The sequence below is a fragment of the Carcharodon carcharias genome, chromosome 12, assembly GCF_017639515.1.
Source record: "Carcharodon carcharias isolate sCarCar2 chromosome 12, sCarCar2.pri, whole genome shotgun sequence".
Classification (NCBI taxonomy): domain Eukaryota; kingdom Metazoa; phylum Chordata; class Chondrichthyes; order Lamniformes; family Lamnidae; genus Carcharodon; species Carcharodon carcharias.
Window position 1 is genome coordinate 6,951,148 of NC_054478.1, and position 25,000 is coordinate 6,976,147.

Here is a 25,000-nt window from a genome sequence, read left to right on the forward strand (position 1 = left end):
CTTTGACTCTCTCTTTGGTTAGTGCACTGGCTTTGACTCTCTCTCTCTCTCTCTCTCTCTGGTTAGAGCATTGGCTTTGACTCTCTCGGGTAAGTGCAATGGCATTGACTCTCTCTCTGGTTAGTGCACTGGCTTTGACTCTATCTCTCTCTCTGGTTAGTGCAATGGCTTTGACTCTCTCTTGTTAGTTCATTGGCTTTGACTCTCTCTGGTTAGTGCACTTGCTTTGACTGTCTCTCTCTCTCTCTCTCTCTCTCTCTGGTTAGTGCCCTGGCTTTAACTCTCTCTGGTTAGTGCACTGGTTTGATTTTCTCTCTGGTTAATGCACTGGCTTTGAGTCTCTGGTTAGTGCACTGGCTTTGATTCTTTCTCTCTGGTTAGTGCACTGGTTTCGACTCTCTGGTTAGTGCACTGGCTTTTAATCTCTCTCTCTGGTTAGTGCACTGGCTTTGACTCTGTCTATGGTTAGGGCACTGGCTTTGACTTTCTTTTTGGATTGTGGACTGGCTTTGATTTTCTCACTGGACACTGGATAATGCACTGGCTTTGACTCTCTCTCTCTCTCTCTCTCTCGCTCTCTCTCTCTCTCTTGTTAGTGCACTGGTTTTGACTCTCTCTGGTTAGTGCACTGGAATCGACTCTCTGGTTAGTGTGCTGGCTAAGACTCTCTCTCTCTCTCTTGTTAGTGCACTGACTTTGACTCCCATTAGTTCACTGGCTTTGACTCTCTCTCTGGTTAGTGCACTGGCTTTGACTCCCCGTTTAGTGAATTGGCATTGACTCCCTTTTAATTGCACTGGCTTTGACGCCCAATCTCTCTCACTCTCTCTCTCTCTCTTTTTAATGCTTTGGATTTGACGCCCAGTTTAGTGCACTGGCTTTGACTCTCTGGTTAGTGCACTGGCTTTGACTCTCCCTCTCTGGTTAGTGCACTGGCTTTGACTCCCCGTTTAGTGAATTGGCTTTGACTCCCTTTTAAGTGCACCGGCTTTGACTCGCTCTCTCGCTGGTTAGTGCACTGGTTTTGACTCTCTCTGGTTAGTGCACTGGCTTTGACTCTCTCTCTCTCTCTCTCTCTCTCTCTCTCTCTCTCTGGTTAGTGCACTGGCTTTGACTCTCTCTGTTTAGTGCACTGGCTTTGACCCGCTCTCTCGCTGGTTAGTGCACTGGCTTTGACTTTCTCTCTGGATAGTTCACTGTTATTCAATCTCTCTCTCTCTCTCTCTCTCTCTCTCTCTCTCTCTGGTTACTGCTTTGGCTATGACTCTCTCTCTCTGGTTAATGCACTGGCTTTGACTCACTCTTGTTATTACATTGGCTTTGACTCTCTCTGGTTAGTGCACCAGCTTTGAATCACTTTGGTTCATGCGCTGTCTTTGAATCTCTTTTCTTCATGCACTGGCTTTGACTCTCTCTGGGTAGTGCACTGTCTTTCGTTCTCTCTCTCTCTCTCTCTCTCTCTCTCTCTCTCTCTCTCTCTCTCTCGGTTGTGCACTGGCTTTGAATCCCTCTTAGTGCAAGGGAATTGACTCTCTCTGGTTAGTGCACTGGTTTTGACTTTCTCTGGTTAGCGCACTGGCTTGGCTCTCTCTCGTTAGTGTACTGACTTTAACTGTGTCTCTCTCTCTGGTTAGTGCACTGGCTTTAAATCTCTCTCCGGTTAGTGCACTAGCTTTGACTCTCTGGTTAGTGCACTGGCTTTGACACTCTCTGGTTAGTGCACTGGCTTTGACTCTCTCTGGTTAGTGCACTGGCTTTGATTTTCTCTCAGGTTAGTGCACTGGCTTTGACTCTCTCTGGTTAGTGCACTTGCTTTGACTATCTTGGTTTGTGGACTGGCTTTCACTCTCTCTCTTTCTTTTTGTCTCTCTGTCTCTCTGGTTAGAGCTCTGGTGTTGACTATCTCTCTGGATAGTGCACTGTTTTTGACTCTCTCTCTGGTTAATGCACAGCTTTGAATCACTCTCTGGTTAGTGCACTAGCTTTGACTCTGGTTAGTGCACTGGATTTGACTCTCTCTCTCTCTATCTCTCTCTCTCTCTTTCTCTATCTGGTTAGTACACTTGCATTGACTCTCTTGATTAGTGTTTTGGCTTTGACTCTCTCTTTAGTGCGCTGGTTTTGACTCTCTGGATAGCGCACTGGTTTTGATTCTCTCTCTGGTTAGTGCACTGGCTTTGACTCTCTCTGGTTGGTGCACTTGCTTTGAATCTCTGGTTAGTGCACTGACTTTGACTCTGGTTAGTGCACGGGCTTTGACTCTCTTGTTAGTGCACTGGTTTTGACTCTCTCTGGTTAGTGCACTGGCTTTGACTCTCTCTCTCTCTCTCTCTCTCTCTGGTTAGTGCACTGGCTTTGACTCTCTCTGTTTAGTGCACTGGCTTTGACTCGCTCTCTCGCTGGTTAGTGCACTGGCTTTGACTTTCTCTCTGGATAGTTCACTGTTTTTCAATCTCACTCTCTCTCTCTCTCTCTCTCTCTCTCTCTCTCACTGGTTACTGCTTTGGCTATGACTCTCTCTCTCTGTTTAATGCACTGGCTTTGACTCACTCTTGTTATTACATTGGCTTTGACTCTCTCTGGTTAGTGCACCAGCTTTGACTCTCTTTGGTTCGTGCGCTGTCTTTGAATCTCTTTTCTTCATGCACTGGCTTTGACTCTCTCTGGTTAGTGCACTGGTTTGATTTTCTCTCTGGTTAGTGCACTGGCTTTGACTCTCTCTCTGGTTAGTGCACTGGCTTTGACTCTCTTAGTGCACTGGATTCGAGTCTCTGGTTAGGGCAATGGCTTTGACTATCTGGTTATTGCACTGGCTTTGACTTTCTCTGGTTAGTGCACTGACTTTGACTTTCTCTCCGGTTAACTTTCTGTCTTTGACTCTGTCTGGTTAGTGCTCTGGCTTTGATTCTCTCTCCCTATCTCTGGTTAGTGCACTGGCTTTGACTCTCTCTCTCTCTCTCTCTGGTTAGTGCACTGGCTTTGACTCTCTCTGTTTAGTGCACTGGCTTTGACTCGCTCTCTCGCTGGTTAGTGCACTGGTTTTGACTCTCTCTGGTTAGTGCACTGGCTTTGACTCTCTCTCTCTCTCTCTCTCTCTCTCTCTCTCTCTGGTTAGTGCACTGGCTTTGACTCTCTCTGTTTAGTGCACTGGCTTTGACTCGCTCTCTCGCTGGTTAGTGCACTGGCTTTGACTTTCTCTCTGGATAGTTCACTGTTTTTCAATCTCACTCTCTCTCTCTCTCTCTCTCTCTCTCTCTCTCTCTCTCTCTCTCTGTTTAAAGCTTTGGCTATGACTCTCTCTCTCTGGTTAATGCACTGGCTTTGACTCTCTTTGGTTCGTGCGCTGTCTTTGAATCTCTTTTCTTCATGCACTGGCTTTGACTCTCTCTGGGTAGTGCACTGTCTTTCGTTCTCTCTCTCTCTCTCTCTCTCTCGGTTGTGCACTGGCTTTGACTCTCTCTTAGTGCAAGGGCTTTGACTCTCTCTGGTTAGTGCACTGGTTTTGACTTTCTCTGGTTAGCGCACTGGCTTGGCTCTCCCTCGTTAGTGTACTGACTTTGACTGTGTCTCTCTCTCTGGTTAGTGCACTGGCTTTGAATCTCTCTCCAGTTAGTGCACTAGCTTTGACACTCTCTGGTTAGTGCACTGGATTTGACACTCTCTGGTTAGTGCACTGGCTTTGACTCTCTCTGGTTAGTGCACTGGCTTTGACTTCCACTCTGGTTAGTGCACTGGCTTTGACTCTCTTGTTAGTCCACTGGATTCGTGTCTCTGGTTAGTGCACTGGCTTTGACTATCTGGTTAGTGCACTGGCTCTCTCTCTCTCTCTCTCTCTCTCTCTCTCTCTCGCTCTCTGGTTAGAGCATTGGCTTTGACTCTCTCGGATAAGTGCAATGGCATTGACTCTCTCTCTGGTTAGTGCACTGGTTTTGACTCTATCTCTCTCTCTGGTTAGTGCAATGGCTTTGACTCTCTCTGGTTAGTGCACTTGCTTTGACTGTCTCTCTCTCTCTCTCTCTCTCTCTCTCTCTCTCTCTCTCTCTGGTTAGTGCCCTGGCTTTGACTCTCTCTGGTTAGTGCACTGGTTTGATTTTCTCTCTGGTTAGTGCACTGGCTTTGACTCTCTGGTTAGTGCACTGGCTAAGACTCTCTCTGTCTCTCTCTTGTTAGTGCACTGACTTTGACTCCCATTAGATCACTGGCTTTGATTCTCTCTCTGGTGAGTGAACTGGCTTTGACTCTCTGGTTAGTGCACTGGCTTTGACTCTCCCTCTCTCGTTAGTGCACTGGCTTTGACTCCCCGTTTAGTGAGTTGGCTTTGACTCCCTTTTAAGTGCACTGGCTTTGACTCCCTCTCTCTATCTCTCTCTCTCTCTCTCTCTCTCTCTCTCTCTCTCTCTCTCTGGTTAATGCACTGGCTTTGACACACTCCTGTGAGTACATTGGCTTTGACTCTCTCTGGTTAGTGCACTGGCTTTGACTCTCTCTATTTTGTGCACTGGCTTTGACTCTGGTTCGTGCACTGGATTTGACTCTCTCTCTGGTTAGTGCACTAGCTTTGGCTCTCTAGTTAGTGTACTGGCTTTGACTTTCTCTCTGGTTAGTGCGCTGGTTTTGACTCTCTCACTGGTTGGTGCACGGGCTTTTACTCTCTTTTTTAGTGCACTGGCTTTGACTGGTTAGTGCACTGGATTTGACTCTCTGGTTAGTGCACTAGCTTTGACTCTCTGGTTAGTGTACTGGCTTTGACTCTCTGGTTAGTTCGCTGGTTTTGACTCCCTCCGGTTTGTGCACTGGCTTTGACTTTCTCTCATGCTAGTGCAGTAGCTTTGACTCTCTCTGTTTAGTGTACTGGCTTTGACTCGCTCTCTCTCTGGTTAGTGCACTGGTTTGATTTTCTCTCTGGTTAGTGCACTGTCTTTGACTCTCTGGTTAGTGCACTGGCTTTGACTCTCTGGTTAGTGCATTGGCTTCGACTCACTGGTTAGTGCACTGGCTTTGACTCTCTCTCTCTCTCTCTGGTTAGTGCAATGACTTTGACTCCCATTAGTTCACTGGCTTGGACTCTCTCTCAGGTTAGTGAACTGGCTTTGACTCTCTGGTTAGTGCACTGGCTTTGACTCTCCCTCTCTGGTTAGTGCACTGGCTTTGACTCCCCGTTTAGTGCACTGGCTTTGACTTTCTCTCTCTCTCTCTCGCTCTCTCTCTCTCTCTCTCTTTAATGCACTGGATTTGACGCTCAGTTTAGTGCACTGCCTTTGACTCTCTCTGGTTAGTGCACTGACTTTGATTTTCTATCTGGTTAGTTTTCTGGCTTTGACTCTGTCTGGTTAGTGCTCTGGCTTTGATTCTCTCTCCCTATCTCTGGTTAGTGCACTGGTTTTGAATCTCTCTCTCTCTCTCTGGTTAGTGCACTGGCTTTGACTCTCTCTGTTTAGAGCACTGGCTTTGACTCGCTCTCTCGCTGGTGTTCACTCTCTCTCTCTCTCTCTCTCTCTCTCTCTCTGGTTACTGCTTTGGCTATGACTCTCTCTGGTTAATGCACTGGCTTTGACTCACTCTTGTTAGTACATTGGCTTTGACTCTCTCTGGTTAGTGAACTGGCTTTGTCTCTCTCTCTGGTTAGTGCACTGGCTTTGACTCTCTCTCTCTATTTTGTGCATTGGCTTTGACTCTGGCTCGTGCACTGGATTTGACTCACTCTCTGGTTAGTGCACTAGATTTGGCTCTCTGGTTAGTGTACTGGCTTTGAATTTCTCTCTGGTTAGTGCGCTGGTTTTGACTCTCTCACTGGTTAGTGCACTGGCTTTGACTCTCTCTTTGGTTAGTGCACTGGCTTTGACTCTATCTCTCTCTCTGGTTAGTGCAATGGCTTTGACTCTCTCTTGTTAGTTCATTGGCTTTGACTCTCTCTGGTTAGTGCACTTGCTTTGACTGTCTCTCTCTCTCTCTCTCTCTCTCTCTCTCTGGTTAGTGCCCTGGCTTTGACTCTCTCTGGTTAGTGCACTGGTTTGATTTTCTCTCTGGTTAATGCACTGGCTTTGAGTCTCTGGTTAGTGCACTGGCTTTGACTCTTTCTCTCTCTGGTTAGTGCACTGGTTTCGACTCTCTGTTTAGTGCACTGGCTTTTAATCTCTCTCTCTGGTTAGTGCACTGGCTTTGACTCTCTCTCTATGGTTAGGGCACTGGCTTTGACTTTCTTTTTGGATTGTGGACTGGCTTTGATTTTCTCACTGGACACTGGATAATGCACTGGCTTTGACTCTCTCTCTCTCTCTCTCTCTCTCTCTCTCTCTCTCTCTCTCTTGTTAGTGCACTGGTTTTGACTCTCTCTGGTTAGTGCACTGGAATCGACTCTCTGGTTAGTGCGCTGGCTAAGACTCTCTCTCTCTCTCTCTTGTTAGTGCACTGACTTTGACTCCCATTAGTTCACTGGCTTTGACTCTCTCTCTGGTTAGTGCACTGGTTTTGACTCTCTGGTTAGTGCACTGGCTTTGACTCTCCCTCTCTGGTTAGTGCACTGGCTTTGACTCCCCGTTTAGTGAATTGGCATTGACTCCCTTTTAATTGCACTGGCTTTGACGCCCAATCTCTCTCACTCTCTCTCTCTCTCTCTTTTTAATGCTTTGGATTTGACGCCCAGTTTAGTGCACTGGCTTTGACTCTCTGGTTAGTGCACTGGCTTTGACTCTCCCTCTCTGGTTAGTGCACTGGCTTTGACTCCCCGTTTAGTGAATTGGCTTTGACTCCCTTTTAAGTGCACTGGCTTTGACTCGCTCTCTCGCTGGTTAGTGCACTGGTTTTGACTCTCTCTGGTTAGTGCACTGGCTTTGACTCGCTCTCTCGCTGGTCAGTGCACTGGCTTTGACTTTCTCTCTGGATAGTTCACTGTTATTCAATCTCTCTCTCTCTCTCTCTCTCTCTCTCTGGTTACTGCTTTGGCTATGACTCTCTCTCTCTGGTTAATGCACTGGCTTTGACTCACTCTTGTTATTACATTGGCTTTGACTCTCTCTGGTTAGTGCACCAGCTTTGAATCTCTTTCGTTCATGCGCTGTCTTTGAATCTCTTTTCTTCATGCACTGGCTTTGACTCTCTCTGGGTAGTGCACTGTCTTTCGTTCTCTCTCTCTCTCTCTCTCTCTCTCTCTCTCTCTCTCTCTCGGTTGTGCACTGGCTTTGACTCCCTCTTAGTGCAAGGGAATTGACTCTCTCTGGTTAGTGCACTGGTTTTGACTTTCTCTGGTTAGCGCACTGGCTTGGCTCTCTCTCGTTAGTGTACTGACTTTGACTGTGTCTCTCTCTCTGGTTAGTGCACTGGCTTTGAATCTCTCTCCGGTTAGTGCACTAGCTTTGACTCTCTGGTTAGTGCACTGGCTTTGACACTCTCTGGTTAGTGCACTGGCTTTGACTCTCTCTGGTTAGTGCACTGGCTTTGATTTTCACTCAGGTTAGTGCACTGGCTTTGACTCTCTCTGGTTAGTGCACTTGCTTTGACTATCTTGGTTTGTGGACTGGCTTTCACTCTCTCTCTTTCTTTTTGTCTCTCTGTCTCTCTGGTTAGAGCTCTGGTGTTGACTATCTCTCTGGATAGTGCACTGTTTTTGACTCTCTCTCTGGTTAGTGCACAGCTTTGAATCTCTCTCTGGTTAGTGCACTAGCTTTGACTCTGGTTAGTGCACTGGATTTGACTCTCTCTCTCTCTATCTCTCTCTCTCTCTTTCTCTATCTGGTTAGTACACTTGCATTGACTCTCTTGATTAGTGTTTTGGCTTTGACTCTCTCTGTTTAGTGCGCTGGTTTTGACTCTCTGGATAGTGCACTGGTTTTGATTCTCTCTCTGGTTAGTGCACTGGCTTTGACTCTCTCTGGTTGGTGCACTTGCTTTGAATCTCTGGTTAGTGCACTGACTTTGACTCTGGTTAGTGCACGGGCTTTGACTCTCTTGTTAGTGCACTGGTTTTGACTCTCTCTGGTTAGTGCACTGGCTTTGACTCTCTCTCTCTCTCTCTCTCTGGTTAGTGCACTGGCTTTGACTCTCTCTGTTTAGTGCACTGGCTTTGACTCGCTCTCTCGCTGGTTAGTGCACTGGCTTTGACTTTCTCTCTGGATAGTTCACTGTTTTTCAATCTCACTCTCTCTATCTCTCTCTCTCTCTCTCTGGTTACTGCTTTGGCTATGACTCTCTCTCTCTGTTTAATGCACTGGCTTTGACTCACTCTTGTTATTACATTGGCTTTGACTCTCTCTGGTTAGTGCACCAGCTTTGACTCTCTTTGGTTCGTGCGCTGTCTTTGAATCTCTTTTCTTCATGCACTGGCTTTGACTCTCTCTGGTTAGTGCACTGGTTTGATTTTCTCTCTGGTTAGTGCACTGGCTTTGACTCTCTTAGTGCACTGGATTCGAGTCTCTGGTTAGGGCACTGGCTTTGACTATCTGGTTATTGCACTGGCTTTGACTTTCTCTGGTTAGTGCACTGACTTTGATTTTCTCTCTGGTTAGTTTTCTGGCTTTGACTCTGTCTGGTTAGTGCTCTGGCTTTGATTCTCTCTCCCTATCTCTGGTTAGTGCACTGGCTTTGACTCTCTCTCTCTCTCTCTCTCTCTCTCTCTCTCTCTCTCTCTCTCTCTCTCTCTCTGGTTAGTGCACTGGCTTAGACTCTCTCTGTTTAGTGCACTGGCTTTGACTCGCTCTCTCGCTGGTTAGTGCACTGGTTTTGACTCTCTCTGGTTAGTGCACTGGCTTTGACTCTCTCTCTCTCTCTCTCTCTCTCTCTCTCTCTTTCTCTGGTTAGTGCATTGGCTTTGACTCTCTCTGTTTAGTGCACTGGCTTTGACTCGCTCTCTCGCTGGTTAGTGCACTGGCTTTGACTTTCTCTCTGGATAGTTCACTGTTTTTCAATCTCACTCTCTCTCTCTCTCTCTCTCTCTCTGGTTACTGCTTTGGCTATGACTCTCTCTCTCTGGTTAATGCACTGGCTAAGACTCACTCTTGTTATTACATTGGCTTTGACTCTCTCTGGTTAGTGCACCAGCTTTGACTCTCTTTGGTTCGTGCGCTGTCTTTGAATCTCTTTTCTTCATGCACTGGCTTTGACTCTCTCTGGGTAGTGCACTGTCTTTCGTTCTCTCTCTCTCTCTCTCTCTCTCTCTCTCTCTCGGTTGTGCACTGGCTTTGACTCTCTCTTAGTGCAAGGGCTTTGACTCTCTCTGGTTAGTGCACTGGTTTTGACTTTCTCTGGTTAGCGCACTGGCTTGGCTCTCTCTCGTTAGTGTACTGACTTTGACTGTGTCTCTCTCTCTGGTTAGTGCACTGGCTTTGAATCTCTCTCCGGTTAGTGCACTAGCTTTGACACTCTCTGGTTAGTGCACTGGCTTTGACACTCTCTGGTTAGTGCACTGGCTTTGACTCTCTCTGGTTAGTGCACTGGCTTTGACTTCCACTCTGGTTAGTGCACTGGCTTTGACTCTCTTGTTAGTCCACTGGATTCGTGTCTCTCGTTAGTGCACTGGCTTTGACTAACTGGTTAGTGCACTGGCTCTCTCTCTCTCTCTCTCTCTGGTTAGAGCATTGGCTTTGACTCTCTCGGATAAGTGCAATGGCATTGACTCTCTCTCTGGTTAGTTCACTGGTTTTGACTCTCTCTGGTTAGTGCACTGGCTTTGACTCTCTCTGTTTAGTGCACTGGCTTTGACTGTCTCTCTCTCTCTCTCTCTCTCTCTCTCTCTCTCTCTCTCTCTCTCTCTCTCTCTCTCTCTCTCTCTCTCTGGTTAGTGCACTGGCTTTGACTCTCTCTGGTTAGTGCACTTGCTTTGGCTGTCTCTCTCTCTCTCTCTCTCTCTCTCTCGCTCTCTGGTTAGTGCCCTGGCTTTGACTCTCTCTGGTTAGTGCACTGGTTTGATTTTCTCTCTGGTTAGTGCACTGGCTTTGACTCTCTGGTTAATGCACTGGCTAAGACTCTCTCTGTCTCTCTCTTGTTAGTGCACTGACTTTGACTCCCATTAGATCACTGGCTTTGATTCTCTCTCTGGTGAGTGAACTGGCTTTGACTCTCTGGTTAGTGCACTGGCTTTGACTCTCCCTCTCTGGTTAGTGCACTGGCTTTGACTCCCCGTTTAGTGAGTTGGCTTTGACTCCCTTTTAAGTGCACTGGCTTTGACTCTCTCTCTCTCTCTCTCTCTCTCTCTCTCTCTCTCTCTCTCTCTGGTTAATGCACTGGCTTTGACACACTCTTGTGAGTACATTGGCTTTGACTCTCTCTGGTTAGTGCACTGGCTTTGACTCTCTCTATTTTGTGCACTGGCTTTGACTCTGGTTCGTGCACTGGATTTGACTCTCTCTCTGGTTAGTGCACTAGCTTTGGCTCTCTAGTTAGTGTACTGGCTTTGACTTTCTCTCTGGTTAGTGCGCTTGTTTTGACTCTCTCACTGGTTGGTGCACGGGCTTTTACTCTCTTTTTTAGTGCACTGGCTTTGACTGGTTAGTGCACTGGATTTGACTATGTGGTTAGTGCACTGGATTTGACTCTGTGTTAGTGCACTAGCTTTGACTCTCTGGTTAGTTCGCTGGTTTTGACTCCCTCCGGTTTGTGCACTGGCTTTGACTTTCTCTCATGCTAGTGCAGTAGCTTTGACTCTCTCTGTTTAGTGTACTGGCTTTGAATCGCTCTCTCTCTGGTTAGTGCACTGGTTTGATTTTCTCTCTGGTTAGTGCACTGTCTTTGACTCTCTGGTTAGTGCACTGGCTTTGACTCTCTGGTTAGTGCATTGGCTTCGACTCACTGGTTAGTGCACTGGCTTTGACTCTCTCTCTCTCTCTGGTTAGTGCAATGACTTTGACTCCCATTAGTTCACTGGCTTGGACTCTCTCTCGGGTTAGTGAACTGGCTTTGAGTCTCTGGTTAGTGCACTGGCTTTGACTCTCCCTCTCTGGTTAGTGCACTGGCTTTGACTCCCCGTTTAGTGCACTGGCTTTGACTTTCTCTCTCTCTCTCGCTCTCTCTCTCTCTCTCTCTTTAATGCACTGGATTTGACGCTCAGTTTAGTGCACTGCCTTTGACTCTCTCTGGTTAGTGCACTGACTTTGATTTTCTATCTGGTTAGTTTTCTGGCTTTGACTCTGTCTGGTTAGTGCTCTGGCTTTGATTCTCTCTCCCTATCTCTGGTTAGTGCACTGGTTTTGAATCTCTCTCTCTCTCTCTGGTTAGTGCACTGGCTTTGACTCTCTCTGTTTAGAGCACTGGCTTTGACTCGCTCTCTCGCTGGTGTTCACTCTCTCTCTCTCTCTCTCTCTCTCTCTCTGGTTACTGCTTTGGCTATGGCTCCCTCTGGTTAATGCACTGGCTTTGACTCACTCTTGTTAGTACATTGGCTTTGACTCTCTCTGGTTAGTGAACTGGCTTTGTCTCTCTCTATGGTTAGTGCGCTGGCTTTGACTCTCTCTCTCTATTTTGTGCATTGGCTTTGACTCTGGCTCGTGCACTGGATTTGACTCACTCTCTGGTTAGTGCACTAGATTTGGCTCTCTGGTTAGTGTACTGGCTTTGAATTTCTCTCTGGTTAGTGCACTGGTTTTGACTCTCTCACTGGTTAGTGCACTGGCTTTGACTCTCTCTTTGGTTAGTGCACTGGCTTTGACTCTCTCTCTCTCTCTCTCTCTCTCTCTCTCTCTCTCTCTCTGGTTAGAGCATTGGCTTTGACTCTCTCGGGTAAGTGCAATGGCATTGACTCTCTCTCTGGTTAGTGCACTGGCTTTGACTCTATCTCTCTCTCTGGTTAGTGCAATGGCTTTGACTCTCTCTTGTTAGTTCATTGGCTTTGACTCTCTCTGGTTAGTGCACTTGCTTTGACTGTCTCTCTCTCTCTCTCTCTCTCTCTGGTTAGTGCCCTGGCTTTGACTCTCTCTGGTTAGTGCACTGGTTTGATTTTCTCTCTGGTTAATGCACTGGCTTTGAGTCTCTGGTTAGTGCACTGGCTTTGACTCTTTCTCTCTCTGGATAGTGCACTGGTTTCGACTCTCTGGTTAGTGCACTGGCTTTTAATCTCTCTCTCTGGTTAGTGCACTGGCTTTGACTCTCTCTATGGTTAGGGCACTGGCTTTGACTTTCTTTTTGGATTGTGGACTGGCTTTGATTTTCTCACTGGACACTGGATAATGCACTGGCTTTGACTCTCTCTCTCTCTCTCTCTCTCTTGTTAGTGCACTGGTTTTGACTCTCTCTGGTTAGTGCACTGGAATCGACTCTCTGGTTAGTGCGCTGGCTAAGACTCTCTCTCTCCCTCTCTTGTTAGTGCGCTGACTTTGACTCCCATTAGTTCACTGGCTTTGACTCTCTCTCTGGTTAGTGCACTGGTTTTGACTCTCTGGTTAGTGCACTGGCTTTGACTCTCCCTCTCTGGTTAGTGCACTGGCTTTGACTCCCCGTTTAGTGAATTGCCATTGACTCCCTTTTAATTGCACTGGCTTTGACTCCCAATCTCTCTCTCTCTCTCTCTCTCTCTCTCTCTCTCTCTCTCTCTCTCTCTCTCTCTCTCTCTCTCTCTCTCTCTCTCTTTCTATCTCTCTCTCTCTCTCTCTTTATTGCTTTGGATTTGACGCCCAGTTTAGTGCACTGGCTTTGACTCTCTGGTTAGTGCACTGGCTTTGACTCTCCCTCTCTGGTTAGTGCACTGGCTTTGACTCCCCGTTTAGTGAATTGGCTTTGACTCCCTTTTAATTGCACTGGCTTTGACTCGCTCTCTCGCTGGTTAGTGCACTGGTTTTGACTCTCTCTGGTTAGTGCACTGGCTTTGACTCTCTCTGTTTAGTGCACTGGCTTTGACTCGCTCTCTCGCTGGTTAGTGCACTGGCTTTGACTTTCTCTCTGTATAGTTCACTGTTTTTCAATCTCACTCTCTCTCTCTCTCTCTCTCTCTCTCTGGTTACTGCTTTGGCTATGAGTCTCTCTCTCTGGTTAATGCACTGGCTTTGACTCACTCTTGTTATTACATTGGCTTTGACTCTCTCTGGTTAGTGCACCAGCTTTGACTCTCTTTGGTTCGTGCGCTGTCTTTGAATCTCTTTTCTTCATTCACTGGCTTTGACTCTCTCTGGTTAGTGCACTGTCTTTCGTTCTCTCTCTCTCTCTCTCTCTTGGTTGTGCACTGGCTTTGACTCCCTCTTAGTGCAAGGGCTTTGACTCTCTCTGGTTAGTGCACTGGTTTTGACTTTCTCTGGTTAGCGCACTGGCTTGGCTCTCTCTCGTTAGTGTACTGACTTTGACTGTGTCTCTCTCTCTGGATAGTGCACTGTTTTTGACTCTCTCTCTGGTTAGTGCACTGCTTTGAATCTCTCTCTGGTTAGTGCACTAGCTTTGACTCTGGTTAGTGCACTGGATTTGACTCTCTCTCTCTCTCTATCTCTCTCTCTCTCTTTCTCTATCTGGTTAGTACACTTGCATTGACTCTCTTGATTAGTGTTTTGGTTTGACTCTCTCTGTTTAGTGCGCGGGTTTTGACTCTCTGGATAGCGCACTGGTTTTGATTCTCTCTCTGGTTAGTGCACTGGCTTTGACTCTCTCTGGTTGGTGCACTTGCTTTGAATCTCTGTTTAGTGCACTGACTTTGACTCTGGTTAGTGCACGGGCTTTGACTCTCTTGTTAGTGCACTGGTTTTGACTATCTCTGGTTAGTGCACTGGCTTTGACTCTCTCTCTCTCTCTCTCTCTCTGGTTAGTGCACTGGCTTTGAATCTCTCTGTTTAGTGCACTGGCTTTGACTCGCTCTCTCGCTGGTTAGTGCACTGGCTTTGACTTTCTCTCTGGATAGTTCACTGTTTTTCAATCTCACTCTCTCTCTATCTCTCTCTCCCTCTCTCTCTCTCTCTCTCTCTCTCTCTCTCTCTCTCTGGTTACTGCTTTGGCTATGACTCTCTCTCTCTGTTTAATGCACTGGCTTTGACTCACTCTTGTTATTACATTGGCTTTGACTCTCTCTGGTTTGTGCACCAGCTTTGACTCTCTTTGGTTCGTGCGCTGTCTTTGAATCTCTTTTCTTCATGCACTGGCTTTGACTCTCTCTCTGGTTAGTGCACTGGCTTTGACTCTCTTAGTGCACTGGATTCGAGTCTCTGGTTAGGGCACTGGCTTTGACTATCTGGTTAGTGCACTGGCTTTGACTCTCCCTCTCTGGTTAGTGCACTGGCTTTGACTCCCCGTTTAGTGCACTGGCATTGACATTCTCTCTCTCTCTCGTTCTCTCTCTCTCTCTCTTTAATGCACTGGATTTGACGCTCAGTTTAGTGCACTGCCTTTGACTCTCTCTGGTTAGTGCACTGACTTTGATTTTCTATCTGGTTAGTTTTCTGGCTTTGACTCTGTCTGGTTAGTGCTCTGGCTTTGATTCTCTCTCCCTATCTCTGGTTAGTGCACTGGTTTTGAATCTCTCTCTCTCTCTCTGGTTAGTGCACTGGCTTTGACTCTCTCTGTTTAGAGCACTGGCTTTGACTCGCTCTCTCGCTGATGTTCACTCTCTCTCTCTCTCTCTGGTTACTGCTTTGGCTATGACTCTCTCTGGTTAATGCACTGGCTTTGACTCACTCTTGTTAGTACATTGGCTTTGACTCTCTCTGGTTAGTGAACTGGCTTTGTCTCTCTCTCTGGTTAGTGCACTGGCTTTGACTCTCTCTCTCTATTTTGTGCATTGGCTTTGACTCTGGCTCGTGCACTGGATTTGACTCACTCTCTGGTTAGTGCACTAGATTTGGCTCTCTGGTTAGTGTACTGGCTTTGAATTTCTCTCTGGTTAGTGTGCTGGTTTTGACTCTCTCACTGGTTAGTGCACTGGCTTTGACATTCTCTCTCTCTCTCGTTCTCTCTCTCTCTCTCTTTAATGCACTGGATTTGACGCTCAGTTTAGTGCACTGCCTTTGACTCTCTCTGGTTAGTGCACTGACTTTGATTTTCTATCTGGTTAGTTTTCTGGCTTTGACTCTGTCTGGTTAGTGCTCTGGCTTTGATTCTCTCTCCCTATCTCTGGTTAGTGCACTGGTTTTGAATCTCTCTCTCTCTCTCTGGTTAGTGCACTGGCTTTGACTCTCTCTGTTTAGAGCACTGGCTTTGACTCGCTCTCTCGCTGATGTTCACTCTCTCTCTCTCTCTCTGGTTACTGCTTTGGCTATGACTCTCTCTGGTTAATGCACTGGCTTTGACTCACTCTTGTTAGTACATTGGCTTTGACTCTCTCTGGTTAGTGAACTGGCTTTGTCTCTCTCTCTGGTTAGTGCACTGGCTTTGACTCTCTCTCTCTATTTTGTGCATTGGCTTTGACTCTGGCTCGTGCACTGGATTTGACTCACTCTCTGGTTAGTGCACTAGATTTGGCTCTCTGGTTAGTGTACTGGCTTTGAATTTCTCTCTGGTTAGTGCGCTGGTTTTGACTCTCTCACTGGTTAGTGCACTGGCTTTGACTCTCTCTTTGGTTAGTGCACTGGCTTTGACTCTCTCTCTCCCTCTCTCTCTCTCTCTCTCTCTCTGGATAGAGCATTGGCTTTGACTCTTTCGGGTAAGTGCAATGGCATTGACTCTCTCTCTGGTTAGTGCACTGGCTTTGACTCTCTCTTGTTAGTTCATTGGCTTTGACTCTCTCTGGTTAGTGCACTTGCTTTGACTGTCTCTCTCTCTCTCTCTCTCTCTCTCTGGTTAGTGCCCTGGATTTGGCTCTCTCTGGTTAGTGCACTGGTTTGATTTTCTCTCTGGTTAGTGCACTGGCTTTGAGTCTCTGGTTAGTGCACTGGCTTTTACTCTTTCTCTCTCTGGTTAGTGCACTGGTTTCGACTCTCTGGTTAGTGCACTGGCTTTTAATCTCTCTCTCTCTGGTTAGTGCACTGGCTTTGACTCTCTCTATGGTTAGGGCACTGGCTTTGACTTTCTTTTTGGATTGTGGACTGGCTTTGATTTTCTCACTGGACACTGGATAATGCACTGGCTTTGACTCTCTCTCTCTCTCTCTCTCCCTCTCTCTCTCTTGTTAGTGCACTGGTTTTGACTCTCTCTGGTTAGTGCACTGGATTCGACTCTCTGGTTAGTGCGCTGCCTAAGACTCTCTCTCTCTCCCTCTTTTGTTAGTGCACTGACTTGGACTCCCATTAGTTCACTGGCTTTGACTCTCTCTCTGGTTAGTGCACTGGTTTTGACTCTCTGGTTAGTGCACTGGCTTTGACTCTCCCTCTCTGGTTAGTGCACTGGCTTTGACTCCCCGTTTAGTGAATTGGCATTGACTCCCTTTTAATTGCACTGGCTTTGACTCCCAATCTCTCTCTCTCTCTCTCTCTCTCTCTCTCTCTCTCTCTCTCTCTCTCTCTCTCTCTAATGCACTGGATCTGACTCCCAGTTTAGTGCACTGGCTTTGACTCTCTTTGGTTAGTGCACTGGCTTTGACTCTGTCTGGTTAGTGCTCTGGCTTTGATTCTCTCTCCCTCTCTCTGGTTAGTGCACTGGCTTTGACTCTCTCTCTCTCTCTCTCTCTCTCTCTCTCTGGTTAGTGCACTGGCTTTGACTCTCTCTTGTTAGTGCACTGGCTTTGACTTCCACTCTGGTTAGTGCACTGGCTTTGACTTCCACTCTGGTTAGTGCACTGGCTTTGACTCTCTTGTTAGTCCACTGGATTCGTGTCTCTGGTTAGTGCACTGGCTTTGACTATCTGGTTAGTGCACTGGCTCTCTCTCTCTCTCTCTCTCTCTCTCGCTCTCTGGTTAGAGCATTGGCTTTGACTCTCTCGGATAAGTGCAATGGCATTGACTCTCTCTCTGGTTAGTGCACTGGTTTTGACTCTATCTCTCTCTCTGGTTAGTGCAATGGCTTTGACTCTCTCTGGTTAGTGCACTAGCTTTGACTCTGGTTAGTGCACTGGATTTGACTCTCTCTCTCTCTATCTCTCTCTCTCTCTTTCTCTATCTGGTTAGTACACTTGCATTGACTCTCTTGATTAGTGTTTTGGCTTTGACTCTCTCTGTTTAGTGCGCTGGTTTTGACTCTCTGGATAGCGCACTGGTTTTGATTCTCTCTCTGGTTAGTGCACTGGCTTTGACTCTCTCTGGTTGGTGCACTTGCTTTGAATCTCTGGTTAGTGCACTCACTTTGACTCTGGTTAGTGCACGGGCTTTGACTCTCTTGTTAGTGCACTGGTTTTGACTCTCTCTGGTTAGTGCACTGGCTTTGACTCTCTCTCTCTCTCTCTCCCTCTCTGGTTAGTGCACTGGCTTTGACTCTCTCTGTTTAGTGCACTGGCTTTGACTCGCTCTCTCGCTGGTTAGTGCACTGGCTTTGACTTTCTCTCTGGATAGTTCACTGTTTTTCAATCTCACTCTCTCTCTCTCTCTCTCTCTCTCTCTCTCTCTCTCTCTCTCCCTCTCTCTCTGATTACTGCTTTGGCTATGACTCTCTCTCTCTCTGTTTAATGCATTGGCTTTGACTCACTCTTGTTATTACATTGGCTTTGACTCTCTCTGGTTAGTGCACCAGCTTTGACTCTCTTTGGTTCGTGCACTGTCTTTGAATCTCTTTTCTTCATGCACTGGCTTTGACTCTCTCTGGTTAGTGCACTGGTTTGATTTTCTCTCTGGTTAGTGCACTGGCTTTGACTCTCTCTCTGGTTAGTGCACTGGCTTTGACTCTCTTAGTGCACTGGATTCGAGTCTCTGGTTAGGGCACTGGCTTTGACTATCTGGTTAGTGCACTGGCTTTGACTTTCTCTGGTTAGTGCACTGACTTTGATTTTCTCTCTGGTTAGTTTTCTGGCTTTGACTCTGTCTGGTTAGTGCACTGGCTTTGACTCGCTCTCTCGCTGGTTAGTGCACTGGTTTTGACTCTCTCTGGTTAGTGCACTGGCTTTGACTCTCTCTCTCTCTCTCTCTCTCTCTCTGGTTAGTGCACTGGCTTTGACTCTCTTTGTTTAGTGCACTGGCTTTGACTCGCTCTCTCGCTGGTTAGTGCACTGGCTTTGAGTTTCTCTCTGGATAGTTCACTGTTTTTCAATCTCTCTCTCTCTCTCTCTCTCTCTCTGGTTACTGCTTTGGCTATGACTCTCTCTCTCTGGTTAATGCACTGGCTAAGACTCACTCTTGTTATTACATTGGCTTTGACTCTCTCTGGTTAGTGCACCAGCTTTGACTCTCTTTGGTTCGTGCGCTGTCTTTGAATCTCTTTTCTTCATGCACTGGCTTTGACTCTCTCTGGTTAGTGCACTGGTTTGATTTTCTCTCTGGTTAGTGCACTGGCTTTGACTCTCTCTCTGGTTAGTGCACTGGCTTTGACTCTCTTAGTGCACTGGATTCGAGTCTCTGGTTAGGGCACTGGCTTTGACTATCTGGTTAGTGCACTGGCTTTGACTTTCTCTGGTTAGTGCACTGACTTTGATTTTCTCTCTGGTTAGTTTTCTGGCTTTGACTCTGTCTGGTTAGTGCACTGGCTTTGACTCGCTCTCTCGCTGGTTAGTGCACTGGTTTTGACTCTCTCTGGTTAGTGCACTGGCTTTGACTCTCTCTCTCTCTCTCTGGTTAGTGCACTGGCTTTGACTCTCTCTGGTTAGTGCACTGGCTTTGACTCGCTCTCTCGCTGGTTAGTGCACTGGCTATGACTTTCTCTCTGGATAGTTCACTGTTTTTAAATCTCACTCTCTCTCTCTCTCTCTCTCTCTCTCTCTCTCTCTCTGGTTACTGCTTTGGCTATGACTCTCTCTCTCTCTGGTTAATGCACTGGCTAAGACTCACTCTTGTTATTACATTGGCTTTGACTCTCTCTGGTTAGTGCACCAGCTTTGACTCTCTTTGGTTCGTGCGCTGTCTTTGAATCTCTTTTCTTCATGCACTGGCTTTGACTCTCTCTGGTTAGTGCACTGTCTTTCGTTCTCTCTCTCTCTCTCTCTCTCTCTCTCGGTTGTGCACTGGCTTTGATTCCCTCTTAGTGCAAGGGAATTGACTCTCTCTGGTTAGTGCACTGGTTTTGACTTTCTCTGGTTAGCGCACTGGCTTGGCTCTCTCTCGTTAGTGTACTGACTTTGACTGTGTCTCTCTCTCTGGTTAGTGCACTGGCTTTGACTCTCCCTCTCTGGTTAGTGCACTGGCTTTGACTCCCCGTTTAGTGAATTGGCTTTGACTCCCTTTTAAGTGCACTGGCTTTGACTACCACTCCCCCCTCTCTCTCTCTCTCTCTCTCTCTCTCTCTCTCTCTCTCTCTCTCTCTCTCTCTCTCTCTCTCTCTCTCTCTCTCTCTTTAATGCACTGGATTTGACTCCCAGTTTAGTGCACTGGCTTTGACTCTCTTTGGTTTGTGCACTGGCTTTGATTTTCTCTCTGGTTAGTGCACTGGCTTTGACTCTGTCTGGTTAGTGCTCTGGCTTTGATTCTCTCTCCCTCTCTCTGGTTAGTGCACTGGCTTTGACTCTCTCTCTCTCTCTCTCTCTCTCTCTCTGGTTAGTGCACTGGCTTTGACTCTCTCTCGTTAGTGAACTGGCTTTGACTTCCACTCTGGTTAGTGCACTGGCTTTGACTTCCACTCTGGTTAGTGCACTGGCTTTGACTCTCTTGTTAGTCAACTGGATTCTTGTCTCTGGTTAGTGCACTGGCTTTGACTATCTGGTTAGTGCACTGGCTCTCTCTCTCGCTCTCTCTCTCTCTCGCTTTCTGGTTAGAGCATTGGCTTTGACTCTCTCGGATAAGTGCAATGGCATTGACTCTCTCTCTGGTTAGTGCACTGGTTTTGACTCTATCTCTCTCTCTGGTTAGTGCAATGGCTTTGACTCTCTCTGGTTAGTGCACTAGCTTTGACTCTGGTTAGTGCACTGGATTTGACTCTCTCTCTCTCTATCTCTCTCTCTCTCTTTCTCTATCTGGTTAGTACACTTGCATTGACTCTCTTGATTAGTGTTTTGGCTTTGACTCTCTCTGTTTAGTGCGCTGGTTTTGACTCTCTGGATAGCGCACTGGTTTTGATTCTCTCTCTGGTTAGTGCACTGGCTTTGACTCTCTCTGGTTGGTGCACTTGCTTTGAATCTCTGGTTAGTGCACTGACTTTGACTCTGGTTAGTGCACGGGCTTTGACTCTCTTGTTAGTGCACTGGTTTTGACTCTCTCTGTTTAGTGCACTGGCTTTGACTCTCTCTCTCTCTCTCTCCCTCTCTGGTTAGTGCACTGGCTTTGACTCTCTCTGTTTAGTGCACTGGCTTTGACTCGCTCTCTCGCTGGTTAGTGCACTGGCTTTGACTTTCTCTCTGGATAGTTCACTGTTTTTCAATCTCACTCTCTCTCTATCTCTCTCTCCCTCTCTCTCTCTCTCTCTCTCTCTCTCTCTCTCTCTCTCTGGTTACTGCTTTGGCTATGACTCTCTCTCTCTGTTTAATGCACTGGCTTTGACTCACTCTTGTTATTACATTGGCTTTGACTCTCTCTGGTTAGTGCACTGGCTTTGACTCTCTCTCTCTCTCTCTCTCTCTCTCTCTCTCTCTCTCTGGTTAGTGCACTGGCTTTGACTCTCTCTGGTTAGTGCACTGGCTTTGACTTCCACTCTGGTTAGTGCACTGGCTTTGACTATCTGGTTAGTACACTGGCTCTCTCTCTCTCTCTCTCGCTCTCTGGTTAGAGCATTGGCTTTGACTCTCTCGGATAAGTGCAATGGCATTGACTCTCTCACTGGTTAGTGCACTGGTTTTGACTCTATCTCTCTCTCTCTGGTTAGTGCAATGGCTTTGACTCTCTCTTGTTAGTTCATTGGCTTTGACTCTCTCTGGTTAGTGCACTTGCTTTGGCTGTCTCTCTCTCTCTCGCTCTCTGGTTAGTGCCCTGGCTTTGACTCTCTCTGGTTAGTGCACTGGTTTGATTTTCTCTCTGGTTAGTGCACTGGCTTTGAGTCTCTGGTTAGTGCACTGGCTTTGACTCTTTCTCTCGCTGGTTAGTGCACTGGTTTCGACTCTCTGGTTAGTGCACTGGCTTTTAATCTCTCTCTCTCTCTGGTTAGTGCACTGGCTTTTACTCTCTCTATGGTTAGGGCACTGGCTTTGACTTTCTTTTTGGATTGTGGACTAGCTTTGATTTTCTCACTGGACACTGGATAATGCACTGGCTTTGACTCTCTCTCTCTCTTGTTAGTGCACTGGTTTTGACTCTCTCTGGTTAGTGCACTGGAATCAACTCTCTGGTTAGTGCGCTGGCTAAGACTCTCTCTCTCTTGTTAGTGCACTGACTTTGACTCCCATTAGTTCACTGGCTTTGACTCTCTCTCTGGTTAGTGCACTGGTTTTGACTCTCTGGTTAGTGCACTGGCTTTGACTCTCCCTCTCTGGTTAGTGCACTGGCTTTGACTCTCCGTTTAGTGAATTGGCATTGACTCCCTTTTAATTGCACTGGCTTTGACTCCCAATCTCTCTCTCTCTCTCTCTCTCTCTCTCTCTCTCTTTCTCTCTCTCTCTCTCTCTCTCTCTTTTTAATGCTTTGGATTTGACGCCCAGTTTAGTGCACTGGCTTTGACTCTCTGGCTAGTGCACTGGCTTTGATTCTCCCTCTCTGGTTAGTGCACTGGCTTTGACTCCCATTAGATCACTGGCTTTGATTCTCTCTCTGGTGAGTGAACTGGCTTTGACTCTCTGGTTAGTGCACTGGCTTTGTCTCTCCCTCTCTGGTTAGTGCACTGGCTTTGACTCCCCGTTTAGTGAGTTGGCTTTGACTCCCTTTTAAGTGCACTGGCTTTGACTCCCCGTTTAGTGAATTGGCTTTGACTCCCTTTTAAGTGCACTGGCTTTGACTACCACTCCCCCCCCTCTCTCTCTCTCTCTCTCTCTCTCTCTTTAATGCACTGGATTTGACTCCCAGTTTAGTGCACTGGCTTTGACTCTCTCTGGTTAGTGCACTGGCTTTGACTTCCACTCTGGTTAGTGCACTGGCTTTGACTCTCTTGTTAGTCCACTGGATTCGTGTCTCTCGTTAGTGCACTGGCTTTGACTATCTGGTTAGTGCACTGGCTCTCTCTCTCTCTCTCTCGCTCTCTGGTTAGAGCATTGGCTTTGACTCTCTCGGATAAGTGCAATGGCATTGACTCTCTCTCTGGGTAGTGCACTGGTTTTGACTCTATCTCTCTCTCTGGTTAGTGCAATGGCTTTGACTCTCTCTTGTTAGTTCATTGGCTTTGACTCTCTCTGGTTAGTGCACTTGCTTTGACTGTCTCTCTCTCCCTCTCTCTCTCTCTCTCTCTCTGGTTAGTGCCCTGGCTTTGACTCTCTCTGGTTAGTGCACTGGTTTGATTTTCTCTCTGGTTAGTGCACTGGCTTTGACTCCCCGTTTAGTGAGTTGGCTTTGACTCCCTTTTAAGTGCACTGGCTTTGACTCCCCGTTTAGTGAATTGGCTTTGAGTCCCTTTTAAGTGCACTGGCTTTGACTACCACTCCCCCCCACCCCTCTCTCTCAATCTCTCTCTCTCTCTCTCTCTCTTTCTCTTTCTCTTTCTCTTTCTCTCTCTCTCTCTCTCTCTCTCTCTCTCTCTCTCTCTCTCTCTCTCTCTCTAACTCTCTCTCTCTTTAATGCACTGGATTTGACTCCCAGTTTAGTGCACTGGCTTTGCCTCAGTCTGGTTAGTGCTCTGGCTTTGATTCTCTCTCCCTCTCTCTGGTTAGTGCACTGGCTTTGACTCTCTCTCTCTCTCTCTCTCTCTGGTTAGTGCACTGGCTTTGACTCTCTCTTTAGTGCACTGGCTTTGACTTCCACTCTGGTTAGTGCACTGGCTTTGACTTCCACTCTGGTTAGTGCACTGGCTTTGACTCTCTTGTTAGTCCACTGGATTCGTGTCTCTGGTTAGTGCACTGGCTTTGACTATCTGGTTAGTGCACTGGCTCTCTCTCTCTATCTCTCTCTCTCTCTCGCTCTCTGGTTAGAGCATTGGCTTTGACTCTCTCGGATAAGTGCAATGGCATTGACTCTCTCTCTGGTTAGTGCACTGGTTTTTACTCTATCTCTCTCTCTGGTTAGTGCAATGGCTTTGACTCTCTCTTGTTAGTTCATTGGCTTTGACTCTCTCTGGTTAGTGCACTTGCTTTGACTGTCTCTCTCTCTCTCTCTCTCTCTCTCTCTCTCTCGGGTTAGTGCCCTGGCTTTGACTCTCTCTGGTTAGTGCACTGGTTTGAAATTCTCTCTGGTTAGTGCACTGGTTTTGAGTCTCTGGTTAGTGCACTGGCTTTGACTCTTTCTCTCTCTGGTTAGTGCACTGGTTTCGACACTCTGGTTAGTGCACTGGCTTTTAATCTCTCTCTCTCTGGTTAGTGCACTGGCTTTTACTCTCTCTATGGTTAGGGCACTGGCTTTGACTTTCTTTTTGGATTGTGGACTAGCTTTGATTTTCTCACTGGACACTGGATAATGCACTGGCTTTGACTCTCTCTCTCTCTCTCTCGTTAGTGCACTGGTTTTGACTCTCTCTGGTTAGTGCACTGGAATCAACTCTCTGGTTAGTGCGCTGGCTAAGACTCTCTCTCTCTCTCTCTTGTTAGTGCACTGACTTTGACTCCCATTAGTTCACTGGCTTTGACTCTCTCTCTGGTTAGTGCACTGGTTTTGACTCTCTGGTTAGTGCACTGGCTTTGACTCTCCCTCTCTGGTTAGTGCACTGGCTTTGACTCCCCGTTTAGTGAATTGGCATTGACTCCCTTTTAATTGCACTGGCTTTGACTCCCAATCTCTCTCTCTATCTCTCTCTCTCTCTCTCTCTCTCTCTCTCTCTCTCTCTCTCTCTCTCTCTCTCTCTCTCTCTCTCTCTCTCTCTCTCTCACTCTTTCTCTCTCTCTCTCTCTCTCTCTCTCTCTCTCTCTCTCTTTAATGCTTTGGATTTGACGCCCAGTTTAGTGCACTGGCTTTGACTCTCTGGTTAGTGCACTGGCTTTGACTCTCCCTCTCTGGTTAGTGCACTGGCTTGGACTCCCCGTTTAGTGAATTGGCTTTGACTCCCTTTTAAGTGCACTGGCTTTGACTCCCACTCTCTCTCTTTCTCTCTCTCTCTTTCTCTCTCTCTCTCTCTCTCTCTTTCTCTCTCTCTCTTTCTCTCTCTCTCTCTCTCTTTAATGCACTGGATTTGACGCCCAGTTTAGTGCACTGGCTTTGACTCTCTTTGGTTTGTGCACTGGCTTTGATTTTCTCTCTGGTTAGTGCACTGGCTTTGACTCAGTCTGGTTAGTGCACTGGCTTTGATTCTCTCTCTGGTTAGTGCACTGGCTTTGACTCTCTCTCTCTCTCTCTCTCTCTCTCTCTCTCTCTCTCTCTCTCTCTCTCTCTCTCTCTGGTTAGTGCACTGGCTTTGACTCTCTCTGGTTAGTGCACTGGCTTTGACTTCCACTCTGGTTAGTGCACTGGCTTTGACTATCTGGTTAGTACACTGGCTCTCTCTCTCTCTCTCTCGCTCTCTGGTTAGAGCATTGGCTTTGACTCTCTCGGATAAGTGCAATGGCATTGACTCTCTCACTGGTTAGTGCACTGGTTTTGACTCTATCTCTCTCTCTCTGGTTAGTGCAATGGCTTTGACTCTCTCTTGTTAGTTCATTGGCTTTGACTCTCTCTGGTTAGTGCACTTGCTTTGGCTGTCTCTCTCTCTCTCTCGCTCTCTGGTTAGTGCCCTGGCTTTGACTCTCTCTGGTTAGTGCACTGGTTTGATTTTATCTCTGGTTAGTGCACTGGCTTTGAGTCTCTGGTTAGTGCACTGGCTTTGACTCTTTCTCTCGCTGGTTAGTGCACTGGTTTCGACTCTCTGGTTAGTGCACTGGCTTTTAATCTCTCTCTCTCTCTGGTTAGTGCACTGGCTTTTACTCTCTCTATGGTTAGGGCACTGGCTTTGACTTTCTTTTTGGATTGTGGACTAGCTTTGATTTTCTCACTGGACACTGGATAATGCACTGGCTTTGACTCTCTCTCTCTCTCTCTTGTTAGTGCACTGGTTTTGACTCTCTCTGGTTAGTGCACTGGAATCAACTCTCTGGTTAGTGCGCTGGCTAAGACTC